Source organism: Lepus europaeus, unplaced genomic scaffold (genome assembly GCF_033115175.1).
Source record: "Lepus europaeus isolate LE1 unplaced genomic scaffold, mLepTim1.pri SCAFFOLD_3_1, whole genome shotgun sequence".
Classification (NCBI taxonomy): domain Eukaryota; kingdom Metazoa; phylum Chordata; class Mammalia; order Lagomorpha; family Leporidae; genus Lepus; species Lepus europaeus.
The window spans coordinates 10,414,228-10,426,520 of NW_026909276.1; the positions used below are offsets into that span (position 1 = coordinate 10,414,228).

General features: G+C 38.0%; 1 pseudogene; it reads left to right on the plus strand.

Moving 5' to 3' along the window:
- Nucleotides 1–5,200: 5,200 nt before the first annotated feature.
- On the plus strand, nt 5,201–6,145 carry LOC133755190 (helicase POLQ-like; annotated as a pseudogene).
- The last annotated feature ends 6,148 nt before the right edge of the window (nt 6,146–12,293 follow it).

A 12,293-nucleotide genomic window follows, 5' to 3' on the forward strand; every position in this document is an offset into this window, starting at 1 on the left:
TCTGGCAAAAAAAGAAGACCTAAATGAAAGATCTCTGCGAGTGAGATCCCAGTGGAAAGAACAGGGCCATCAAAAAGGAGGTACCTTTCTCTGAAGGGAGGAGAGAACTTCCACTTTGACTATGACCCTATCGGAATAAGATCAAAGCCAGAGAACCCTAAAGGCTTCCATAGCCTTGGCAACTCATGACTAGAGCCTAGGGAGATTACTGACGCCATAAACAAGAGTGCCAAATTGTTAAATCAACAACAGGAGTCACTGTGTACTTATGTCACATGTGGGATCTGTCCTTAATGTGTGGTCCAATGTGAAATGAAGCTATAACTAGTATTAAAACAGTATTTTTACACTCTCTGTGTCTGTGTGGGTGCAAACTGATGAAATCTTTACTTAGCATATACTGAATCGATCTTCTGTATATAAAGATAATTGAAAATGAAAAAAAAAAACCTGGTGTTAAGTTGGAAATTGCATAGAAAATTAATCAATTTTTAAAAAATATCATGTAGGATCTCTGTCTTTAATGTGCTGTACACTGTTATTTAATGCTATAACTAGTACTCCAACAGTATTTTTCACTTTGAGTTGCTATGTGGGGACAAACTGTTGAAATCTTTACTTAATATATACTAAACTGATCTTCTGTATATAAAGAGAATTGAAAATGAATCTTGATGTGAATGGAATGGGAGAGAGAGCAGGAAAGGGGAGGGTTGCGGGTGGGAGGGAAGTTATGGGGGGGAAGCCATTGTAATCCATAAGCTGTTCATTGGAAATTTATATTCATTAAATAGAAGTTAAAAAAAAACACTATGGACCAAATGGACTGAACAGATATCTACTGAATATTTCACAGTTGCAGAATACACATTCTTTTCATCACTATATGGAACCTTCTCTAGGATAGACTATATGCTAGGCTGTAAAGCAAGTCTCAGCAAACCCAAATTATTGAAATCATACTATGTGTCTTTTCTGACCACAATGGGATAAAGCTGGAAATTTAGATTGTAAGAATCTCTAGAAAATATGCAAATATATGGAGACTGAATAACACAATATTGAATGATGAACAGTGATTCACAGAAGCAATCAAATGAGAAACCAAAGAATTCTTGGAAATGAATGAAGCTGACAATACAACACGCAAAACTTAAGAAACGGGGCCAGCACTGAGCTGTAGTGGGTAAAAGCTGTTGCCTGCAATGCCAGCATCTCATATGGGCACCAGTTAAGAGTCCTGGCTGCTCCTTTTCTGATCCAGCTCTCTGCTGTGGCCTGGGCAAACAGTGGAAGATGATCCAAATCCTTGGGCCACTGCACCCACGTTGGGGACCCAGAAGATGCTCCTGGCTTCTGGTTTAGGATCAGCACATCTCCAGCCATTGTAGACATCTGGGGGAGTGAACTAGCAGATGGAAGACCTCTCTCTCTCTGCCTTTCAAATAAATAAATAAATCTTAAAAAGAAAAAAAACAAGAAAGCAGAACTGAGATTCAAAAAACAATGATACAAAATTGAAAATAGATCTACCACATGACCTAGCAATCCTAGTCCTGAGAATTTACCCAAATAAAATGAAATTGGCATATGAATAGTCCATGTTTACTGAAACTCAGTTCACAAAAACCAAGATATAGAATCAACCCAGATGTCCATCAATTGATGACTGTATTAAGAAATTGGGTACATATACAGTATGTAATCTTAGATTTAAAAAAGAATGAAATCACTAATCCACTGTTGGTGGGAAGGCAAACTGGTAAAGCTACTCTGGAAGACAGTCTGGAGATTCCTCTGAAACTTGAATATAGCTCTACCACACAACCCAGCCATTCCACTCCTTGAATTTTACCCAAAGGAAATTAAATTGGCAAATAAAAGAGCTGTCTGCACCTCAATGTAAAAAAAAAATAATAAAATTCGGTCATTTGCAACAAAATGGAGGAATCTGGAAAACATGCTGAGTGAAATAAGCCAGTCCCAGAGGGACAAATATCATATGTTCTCCCTGATCGGTGACAACTGAGCACCTAAAAGGAAACCTGTTGAAGCGAAATGGAAACTATGAGAAACAATGTCTTGATCAGCCCTTGTCCTGACTGTCGAGGAGCAACTTACTATTTTATTCCTTTTAGTATTTTTTTCTCCTACTTAATACCATTGGTTGAACTCTTTAGTTAACACACAATTGTTCTTAGGTGTTTAAATTTAACTGAAAAGTAAGCCCTGTTAAATATAAAAGTGGGAATAAGAGAGGGACGAGATGTACAATTCGGCACATGTTCACTTGGACTACCCCTAATGGTAGAGCTAGAAATGTGCCAGGAGATTGCAATTCAATCCCATCAAAGTGGCATGTACCAATACTATCTTACTTGTTAAAGCAATCACTTTAAGTTCCTAGTTGATCAAAAAGATAGGATTGTCAAAGGGATCACATAAATAAGACCAGTGTCTTCAAATAATAATTGATAGAATTAAAAAGGAGAATAATCCTACATGGAAAGCAGTATAGACAGCAGACTCATAGAATAGCACATGCCTTAAACAGAACTCTGGCCTCAGAATCAGCTGTTAAGGCATTTGGATCTGGCTAAAAAGCTCATGCGAGTTTCACAGGCATGGAAAGCAAAGACACTGTGGCAAAATCAATCAATCAATCAATCAATAAATGACCTAAATGAAAGATCTCTCTGTGTGAGATCCCAGCAGAAAGAGCACATCAAAGAAGGAATTACCTTTCTCTGAAGGGAGGAGAGAACTTCCACTTTGAATATGGCCTTGTTTAAATAAGATCAGTTTCTGAACTCAAGAGGCTTCCATAGCCTTGACAGCTCATGACAAGAGTCTTGTGTGATTACTGACATCATAAATAAGAATGTCAATTGTTAAATCAACAACAGGAGTCACTGTGCACCTGCTCCCCATGTAGGACCTCTGTCATTAATGTGTTGTACTATGCAAAGTAATGGTAAAACTACTACTGAAACAGTACTCTATACTTTGTGTGTCTGTGTGGGTGCAGTATGTTAAAATCTTTACTTAGTATATACTAAGTTGATCTTCTGTATATAAAGCGAATTGAAAGTGAATTGTGATGAAGAATGGGACGGGTGTGGGAGATGAGATGGTTGCAGGTGGGAGTGAGGTAATGGGGGGAAAAGCCACTATAATCCAAAAGTTTTACTTTGATAATTTATATATATTAAACAAAAGTTGGAAAAAATTTAATTATTCAATAGAAAAATCTATATTCCATATGAAGCAGTACAATATTTCTCCAAAGATATTGGGATAAATTATTCTCAATGTAATTTTTAAAGCCATGAGTAACAAATTAAAGCATATCAGTATTACACATCAAAGTAAATTAATGCAACAAAGTAGTGTATTCATTTAACAGAGATGCTATAATACTATGTTATAGAGAGGGCAACTTAACAGAAATTTATTTTCTCATGATTCTGTAGAATGATGGTTTAAGAACGAGATGCTGGGGTTGGCACTGTGGCTTAGTGGGTAAAGCTGCCATCTGCTGTGTGGGCATTCCATATGGGCACCAGTTAGAGTTCTGGTTGCTCCACTTCCCATCCATCTGCTATGGCCTGGGAAAGCAGTTAGAAGATGAAGATGGTCCAAGTCCTTGAGACCCTGTACCTGCTTGAGAGACCCGGAAGAAGATCCTGGCTCCTGATCAGTGCAGCTCCAGCCATTGTGGCCAATTGGGTAGTGAGCCAGCAGATGGAAGACCTATCTCTGTCTCTCCTTCTCTCTATGTTTAACTCTGACTTTGAAATAAATAAATACATCTTTAAATTAAAAAAAAAAAACAAGGTGCTTGCAGATTTCATTTTTTTCTGAGGTCTTTTCCATTTAAGAATAGCCAACTTCTCATGATGTCCTCATATGGCCTCTTCTTTGTATGCTCTCATCACTGGTTTCTCCCCGACAAAGACCAAGTTGAATGGGATTAAGGCCCACCTATAGAATCTCAATCAACCTTAATTATCCATTTGAAGGTTCTATTTCCAAATGCAGACACATGGAGTTTAACATATCCAAATACAGATTTGGGGAGGTACACTCCTTAGTCTATGACACTGAGTGAAACAATCAATAGGAGCACTACAATTAAATATTTAAAATGTTTTATGGTTGTACACATTTAACATAGAATTTAGGGTATCAGTTAAGATGCCTATGAATCACACTGGAGTACTTGGGTTTGATGCCCACTCTAGCTCCTGATTCCTACTTCCTGCATCCGAATAACCTAGTAATCTGTGGGGATGGCTCACGGAATTAGGTTCTTGCCACACACAGTAAAGATGCTGATTGAACTCCCAGCTCATGGATTGAGGCAAACCCAGCCCCAGCCATATACCCATACATTGCAGTTATCTGGGAAGTAAACCCATAAGCAAGACTTCTCTCTCCCTCCCTATCTCTATCTACCTACCTACCTACCTACCTATATCTACCTACCTACCTTCCTATATCTGTGTGGAAGTGTGTATGTCTTCTCTCCCTCCCAAATCAATAAATTAAATTTAAAAGGATACACAATAAAAACATTAATCATAAAAAGCTCAATTGGATGCCTTATTTAGCAGCAAAGCATCAAGAAGAAATAGAAGACCAGAGGTATTAAGAGACTTTTTGTCATAATAAATAATATTTCATGATGATAACATAATTATGTCAGTATGCCTAAAAACAACCTCAAAGGACATGAGACAGAATTCACAGAAGAAAGAAATTTTAAAAATCAAATATTATCTGATAATTGATACTCAGTTTATAATATATGAAATAATCAATCAAAATGTGAATGACAAAATGTTGACCTAATTAGTATTTTTAGACCACCCTGTGCAACACACACAAAGACAGCACATATACTGACCCATAAATAAGACTAAAATCACAAATTATTCTACCTAATCACATGGCATTAGTTACAAATTGATAAGAAAGAAGAAATCCAGACCTGACTGGATGAGGAAAGGCTGGGCACCTATGCTTGTGCCCTGTCTGATGTACCCGGGCATTAACTTGAGGTGTTTTAGCAATGTTGGCTGGAGATTCCAGCACAGTGTGCCCCTGTAACTACTTCCACCCCACCTCCCATTGTCCTCTTGAGCATGGCGGCTGGGTCATTAGGGATGACAAAGTGGCAGATCTCTCAACCCATGTCATGGATAAAGGTGGTTCCCACATCCACAGGCAGGTGTCTGTCTGAAATAGAAATGCTCCAATAATTTTTGCCACCTAGCTGTGGAGCTCAAGGCAGGTGATAATAAGGGGGAGGAGGAGATGGTGGCACAGCACCAGAGGTGGAAAACTGTGGGCTATGCAACTGATTGAGCATAATGACAGTGAAGACATGTTTGGTGATTATGACAGCTTTACTGAAAACTTTTTACGTTATGTTGATGACCTGGAACAAAAATATATGGAACTTCCTGAACATAGGAAACACATTACAGACTTTGCCACTGGTGATCTTTATTAAGAAAGTAATGAAAACAAACTCAGCATCCCCACTGTGGGTAACTTTACTGAATTAAAAACTGATGAGCACACAAAGAACCAGAATAGACCTAAAGATATCCCTGTTGAAAATGGAACTGGTTTTTTGTCACATATGCCTTCCTCACAGGTTTTATACTTTGATAATTTGCAGAACTCTTCAAATGATTTCGGGGGTCAGTGACCTAAAGAAAGGGATTGGAATGTAACCTGTCTCAAGACTGGAAATGAAGAATTGTCCCTTAATCACATAGATGCAACCCCAGCAAAATGATTAGTTCTCTCCTAAAGTCAGAACAAATTCAGATAAGAATAGGAGAAAAAGTATTAAAGATCATCTAAAATGTGCCATGACTGGAAATGTCAAGGCCCAAATACCAGTATTTTCTAGGAATAACAGCTGAAAGAGACTCTCCTATCTGAAGAAATTAATGTTGCTAAGAAAACAACTGAATCATCATCAGATACCTTGGTCCTTTCTATTCATTACTCAGCAAAGTGAGACCTTTATGTTCAGTTCAAAGGAATTGAAAAGCTATATGGTAGTACTTTTTGCTGGAATGAAAACAAGATTTCTGATTGCTATCATAGTATTAGTACACATCAGTAGAAATAAAGGCTTTTAAGGTCATATTTCTTGAAAACAAATCAAAAGAGCAATTGTCTCTCAGCCTTCCATAAATATTCTGCTAGTACTAAAACCCTCCCTGTGACTCCCTTCAACAGTCACACTTCTCAAACCAGTTATCCTTGCTGTCTCTCATTCCTCATCTCAAATAATTCTCCAGCTTAATCCGGTTATGGGTTCTGTGCTCTTAGGATTTAATGACCAGGGCACATAAATGAGGTTTTTTTTTTATTGCATTTTTTTTGTCAGATTCCTCAACTAGATACCTGATGCTATTGACTGCATCATTCTTGAAACTCCTTTCTCAACTTCTTGATCCTCCGCTCCTGCTGTTTTCTGATTATTTAGCTCTTCCACACTTTTGAAAACTGGTGCTTCTGTGACTGTCTCTGTCTTCTCTATCAAAAAGTTGTTGAAATTCCTTTTAATACTAATGTCTTGAGTGAAGTTAGGAATACCATATATTAAAATAAACATATTTGGGGTGAGTGACACACTTAAGATTCCACTTGATGGGGCCAGTGCTGTAGTATAGTATAGTGGGTTAAATCTCCAGCTTGCAGTGCCAGAATTCCATATGGGTGTGGTTCAAGTCTGGGCTCTCCACTTCCAATCCAGTTCCCTGCTGATGTGCCTGGGAAAGCAGTGGAGGGTGGCACAAGTGCTTGCACCCCTGTACCCACATGGGAGACCTAGAAGAGGCTTCTGGTGCCTGGCTTTGACCTGGCTTAGCCCTGGTGGTTATGGCCATTTGGGGAATGAACCAGTGGATGGGATCCTCACTCTCTCTGTCTCTACCTCTTTCTATAACTCTTTCAAATAAATAAAATCTTTAAAATAAAAAAGATACCACTTGAGACACCCACATCATATATTTCAGTGCCTGGGTCCAAGTACCAGCTCCACTTCCAGTTTCATTTCCTACTAATATACAACATGGGAAGGAGCAAGTGGTGGCCCAAGTACTTGGGTACTTAACACCTATGTGGTGGATCTGAATTGGGCTCCTTATTTCTGATTTCAACCTGGCCTAGTCTAGACTATTGTGGACATTTGGGGAATGAGCCACTGGATACAAGATGTTTCAGTCTCTACCTTTCAAGTTAAAAACAAACTAACTAAATATTATTTTTTAAGATTTAATTTTATTTTTATTTGAAAGGCAGAGTTACAAGGGGGGAGTGTGGGGAAAAAGAGAGAGAGAGAGACAGAGAGAGAGAAAGAATGAATCTTCCATATGATGGTTAGCTCCCCAAATGGCTGTGACAGTACCAGGCCAGGCTGAATTCAGAAGCCAGGAGCTTCATGTGGGTCTCCAACATGGGTTCAGGGGCCCAAGGACTTCAGCAATATTCCATTGCTTTCCCAGTCACATTATCAGAGAGCTGCAATAGAAAGGGAACAGCCAAGACTCAAACTGATGCTCATATGGGCTATTAGCACTGTAGGCAGAGGTTTTACCTGCTATGCCACATAATGCCGACACCCTAACTGAACACCCTTAAAGACAACTGTAGTTAAGGTTTCAGTGCAGTATTTACTGTGGCAACACATATACTAAAATTGGAAATATTTAAGTGAGGAGAGGTAGTAGTAATAAGAATATTATGTTTTTCAAAAAAAAATAGGTCCTTGTTTATAAGAGGGCACTTCAGAAATTTTGGACAATGCATATTACTAAAAACAGGTATGGACTTCAAAGTTTGTGCATCAAACTAAATTTGCCTTTTAATTCCATTTTTTATGAACTTTCTGAAGTACCCTCCCATTTCAAATACATTTCTTTTTGATTTATTTCAGAAAGAGAAGTCTTGTATCCACTGAGTCACTTCCCAGAGGTCCACAAAAAAGTGAACTAGCTGCAGCTGGGTGCCAAGAACTGAATGCAAATCTCTTATGTAGATAACAGGCCGAATTGCTTGGGCTGTCCCTAATGCTTACAGGAAGCTGGAGTTGAGAGCCAGAGACAGGTGTCAACCTCAGGAGGACACAGACTTCTTAACCACAAATGCCCACATTCAAGTATGTGTCTTAGATAAACAAGATGGACTGGAAGATCAGCCCATCAACTTGTCATTTTATAAGTATTTCTAGAACTCCTTTCAGAAATTTATGAACTTTGCAAATATGGGTTCTTATCTCAGAAAAGACCATCAGGTTTAAGAAGTAAGACTACTGGAATCAAAAGTCAAAAAAGAATCTAATAAATTATGAATAGTGAGGTTCACAGTTTAATCACTAATGGTGTTCATTGACCTTGAAGTAGATGTGAACTTTCTTCCATCTGCTTTTCTTTTGTGCCTTATTTTTTGTTTAAGCTGCATTTCCTGCCAGAATGAACATCTGAGTACAGGCCTCTGTCTAATTCATCTTTTTTGTATGTAGCTGACCCTGTGCCAGGCACATTCTGGTTTGTTCTCAATTGCTGGAGACTGTAAACCTCCTAGTGAATTATGGTCCTGTCACTTAGCTTTGGCACGCTCAGCCTTAGTTATTCATCATGAAATAGGGTAATTGTCTTGCAAGTTACATTCTTTGTCAAGGACATGCCAAATTAGATGTTGGTGATAACTGCCAATAATTACATTGGTATTTCTAAGTAAAGACTTTAGTAAATAATAGCTTTCCAGTTCCTTTTTTACTTGTGAGATGGCTTAATAATATGAACAATTTAAAGCAGAAATATTTGTGCTACTTTTCAGAAAGCTAAAGCAGTAATTCTCAAGTTGTGGCTCCTGGACTGCATCACTGGCCTCTCATGGAAACTTGCTGCAATGCATTGTTAGGCCCTGTGCAATCCTGTCACTTGGAACTCCCTTGTGGGATCTGGCTATCTGTTTTTCTTCTTTATTTATTTATTTTTTTAATTTGAGAGGTAAAGTTACAGGCATAGAGGAAGAGAAAGAGAGAAAGGTCTTCCATCCACTGGTTCACCCTTCAACTGGCACCAATGGCCAGAACTATGCTGATTTGAAGGCAGGAGCTAGGAGCTTCCTCCAGGTCTCCCACATGTGGCAGGGGCCCAAGAACCTGAGCCATCTTCTACTGCTTTCCTTGGCCATAGCAGAGGCTAGATTGAAAGAGGAGCAACCAAAACATGGATGGTGATAATATGAGATGCCATTGCTGCAGGCAGAGGCTTAGCACACTATACTACAGCACCAGTCCAATCTGTGTTTTACCAACTCCCAGGAGATTCTTGTGGGCCTACAAGTCTTTGGACCACTAAACTAAAAACTCACAACCTTACACTGTTAGCTTTGTCTTTTTATTACAGAATTACATGCATAATTTTTCCTATTAGTGTTGAGAACTAAGTTAACATAGTTTATCCTTTGATCTGTGAAGATAAGTGAGATTCTTCATATCATTTTGTACTTAAAAAATATGAGTTGGATAAAATGTGAATATGGTTAATGTCACATAAACATGAAAATTGATAACTAATGGGTGGTACCCATCTGAAGTATTTTTAATATTTAGATATTAAGTACGTACATATTTGGGAATCACCAAAACACAATACATTAAACTTTTAAGTCTCATTCAGATGGAACTATTTTGATATTGCAACAACTGGCAGATAAATCAGTTTCCTAGCTCTGTTTTTTTTTTTTTTTTAACATTATGGGTATATTTTATTTACTTTTGGCATTCACATGGCTTCAATTCTTTTAGGAATAAAAATCAGCTTTTATGCCAAAAAATAAAATTTGCAATTGAAACAGAAAAAAAGAAATCCAGTAGGATCCCAATATTTAAGGAGAGAACTTCCACTTTGAATATGGCCTTGTCTAAATAAAATTGGAGTTGGTGAACTCAAGAGGCTTCCATAGCCTTAGCACCTCATGATAACAGCCTGGGGTGATTACTGATGTCATAAATAAGAGTGTCAATTGTTAAATCAACAATGGGAGTCTCTGTGCACCCACTCCCCCTGAAGGATCTCTGTCCTTAATGTGTTATACTATGCAAACAAATGGTAAAACTACTATTCAAACAGTACTTTATACTTTTTGTTTCTGTATGGGTGCAAACTGTTGAAACATTTCCTTAGTATATACTAAGTTGATCTTCTGTATATAAAGATAATTGAAAATGAATCTTGATGAAGAATGGGATGGGAGAGGGAGTGGGAGATAGGATGGTTGTGGGTGGGAGGGAGGTTACAGGGTGAAAACCCACTATAATCCAGAAGTCGCACTTTGGAAATTTATATTTATTAAATAAATTTGAAAAAAAATTATTAAATAAATTTGAAAAAAAGAAATAACAGACTTCTAAATAATCTATGAGTGAAAGGAGAAATCACAAAGGAAATTAGAAAATACATTTAGTATATTGTACCAAGCAATGAAATTAGTTGTAGATTTGTGGTGTCCAAAATGTCTTCTCTATTCCTACCTTTGAGGTAGAACCTAATGCACATTCAATGTGGGCTGGCCTTAGCAATCTGCTTAGCTAACAGAAGTTAGCCTATTTGGAACACTGAGAAAGTTATTATGGGTAAAGAATAGTACTCTAACTGAACAGTTTAATTTATTTTGATTTTTAACTTCAAATAACAATCACCTCAGAGTTTATGTCATGATATAAACCTACGATTATCAATTTAAATTGTTACAAGTAAACACTGGGTGGCTGGGGCCGGAGCTGTGGCTAACTTGGCTAATCCTCTGCCTTGCAGCACCCTCATATGGGCACCGGGTTCTAGTCCCAGCTGCTCCTCTTCCAGTCCAGTTCTTTGCTGTGGCCTGGGAAGGCAGTGGAGGATGGCCCGGGTGCTTGGGCCCCAGCACCTGCATGGGAGACCAGGAGGAGGCACCTGACTCCTGGCTGCGGATCGGCGCAGCGCCGGCCAAGGTGACCATTTGGGGGGTGAACCAGTGGAAGGAAGACCTTTCTCTCTGTCTCTGTCTCTCTCACTGCCTAACTCTACCTGTCAAATAAGTAAAAAATAAAATAAAAAAAAAGTAAACGCTGGGTAAGAACTTCAACACTGTCTTATCAGTGGCTTATCTGTTATAACTTTTATATTCCATAGACAACAAAAGGAAATATCAAAAGGAATTATATAAAATTAAAATTTACTGAATATCAAAAGACTCAAAAGGATAAAAAAGACACCCATTTGATTGGAGAGATAATTGTAAATTGTATGCATATGTGATTAGTGTTGAGAATACATGGTACATAAAAAACACTACAACTCAAAAGCAATAAAAACAGATTTCAAAATGTACAAAAATTTAAACAGACATTTCTACAAGGAAGATACACAAATGGCTAATGATCACATAAGAAAATTCTGAACACTACTTGTAATTAGATAAATGGAAATGACAATCACAATTAAATACTACTTTATATCCACTGCAATAGCCATTTAAATAAATGTAGGCAAGGTTGGAGAAACTAAACTCTAATGCATTCTTGGTGTAAATGTAAAATGATGGGATCAATATGGAAAATGATGCTGACGGGCTTTATATGATTGTGGGGTTCTGACCGACAAAGTTCAGAAGCAGCACTAGGCATCACATAGAGACAGTGGATATGCTAGTGCCTCATTGGTCTCTGTCCTCAGTAGCCAATTAATTCTGATTGACCCTGAAGATCTCATCCAATCCTAATCACATCTCAAATGCTCCACCTTTAAATACCATCGTCAAATTGAATTCCTATGTTCTTAATAACTCAAATTGGGAATTATCCCAAACAAATGATATTCAAATCATATCAACATATATCAGAATATCAGTGGGCTTTGCTAAAATATTTGACAAATGTTACAACAGAGTTTAACCTTGAGGACTAAATGCTCCATGACATAGCCAGTAAAAAGAGAACAAATATTTTGTAATTCCACTTACATCGCATTGCCAGAAAAGGCAAATTTACAGAGTACAACAGTGACTCTCAGGGTCTGGTTTAAGGGAACAGGGATTTAATGTTTGATGCAGTCAGTTTCACCTGAGGGAGATTAAAAAGATGAATGGTGTTCATTGTTGTCAAGTAATGTGAATATGCTTCTGGAAGCATCCAATTTATCACCTTAAAATGCATGATTTTGGGCCACTGTGGTGGCACAATGGGTTAAAGCCCTGGCCTGAAATGCCAGCATCCCATA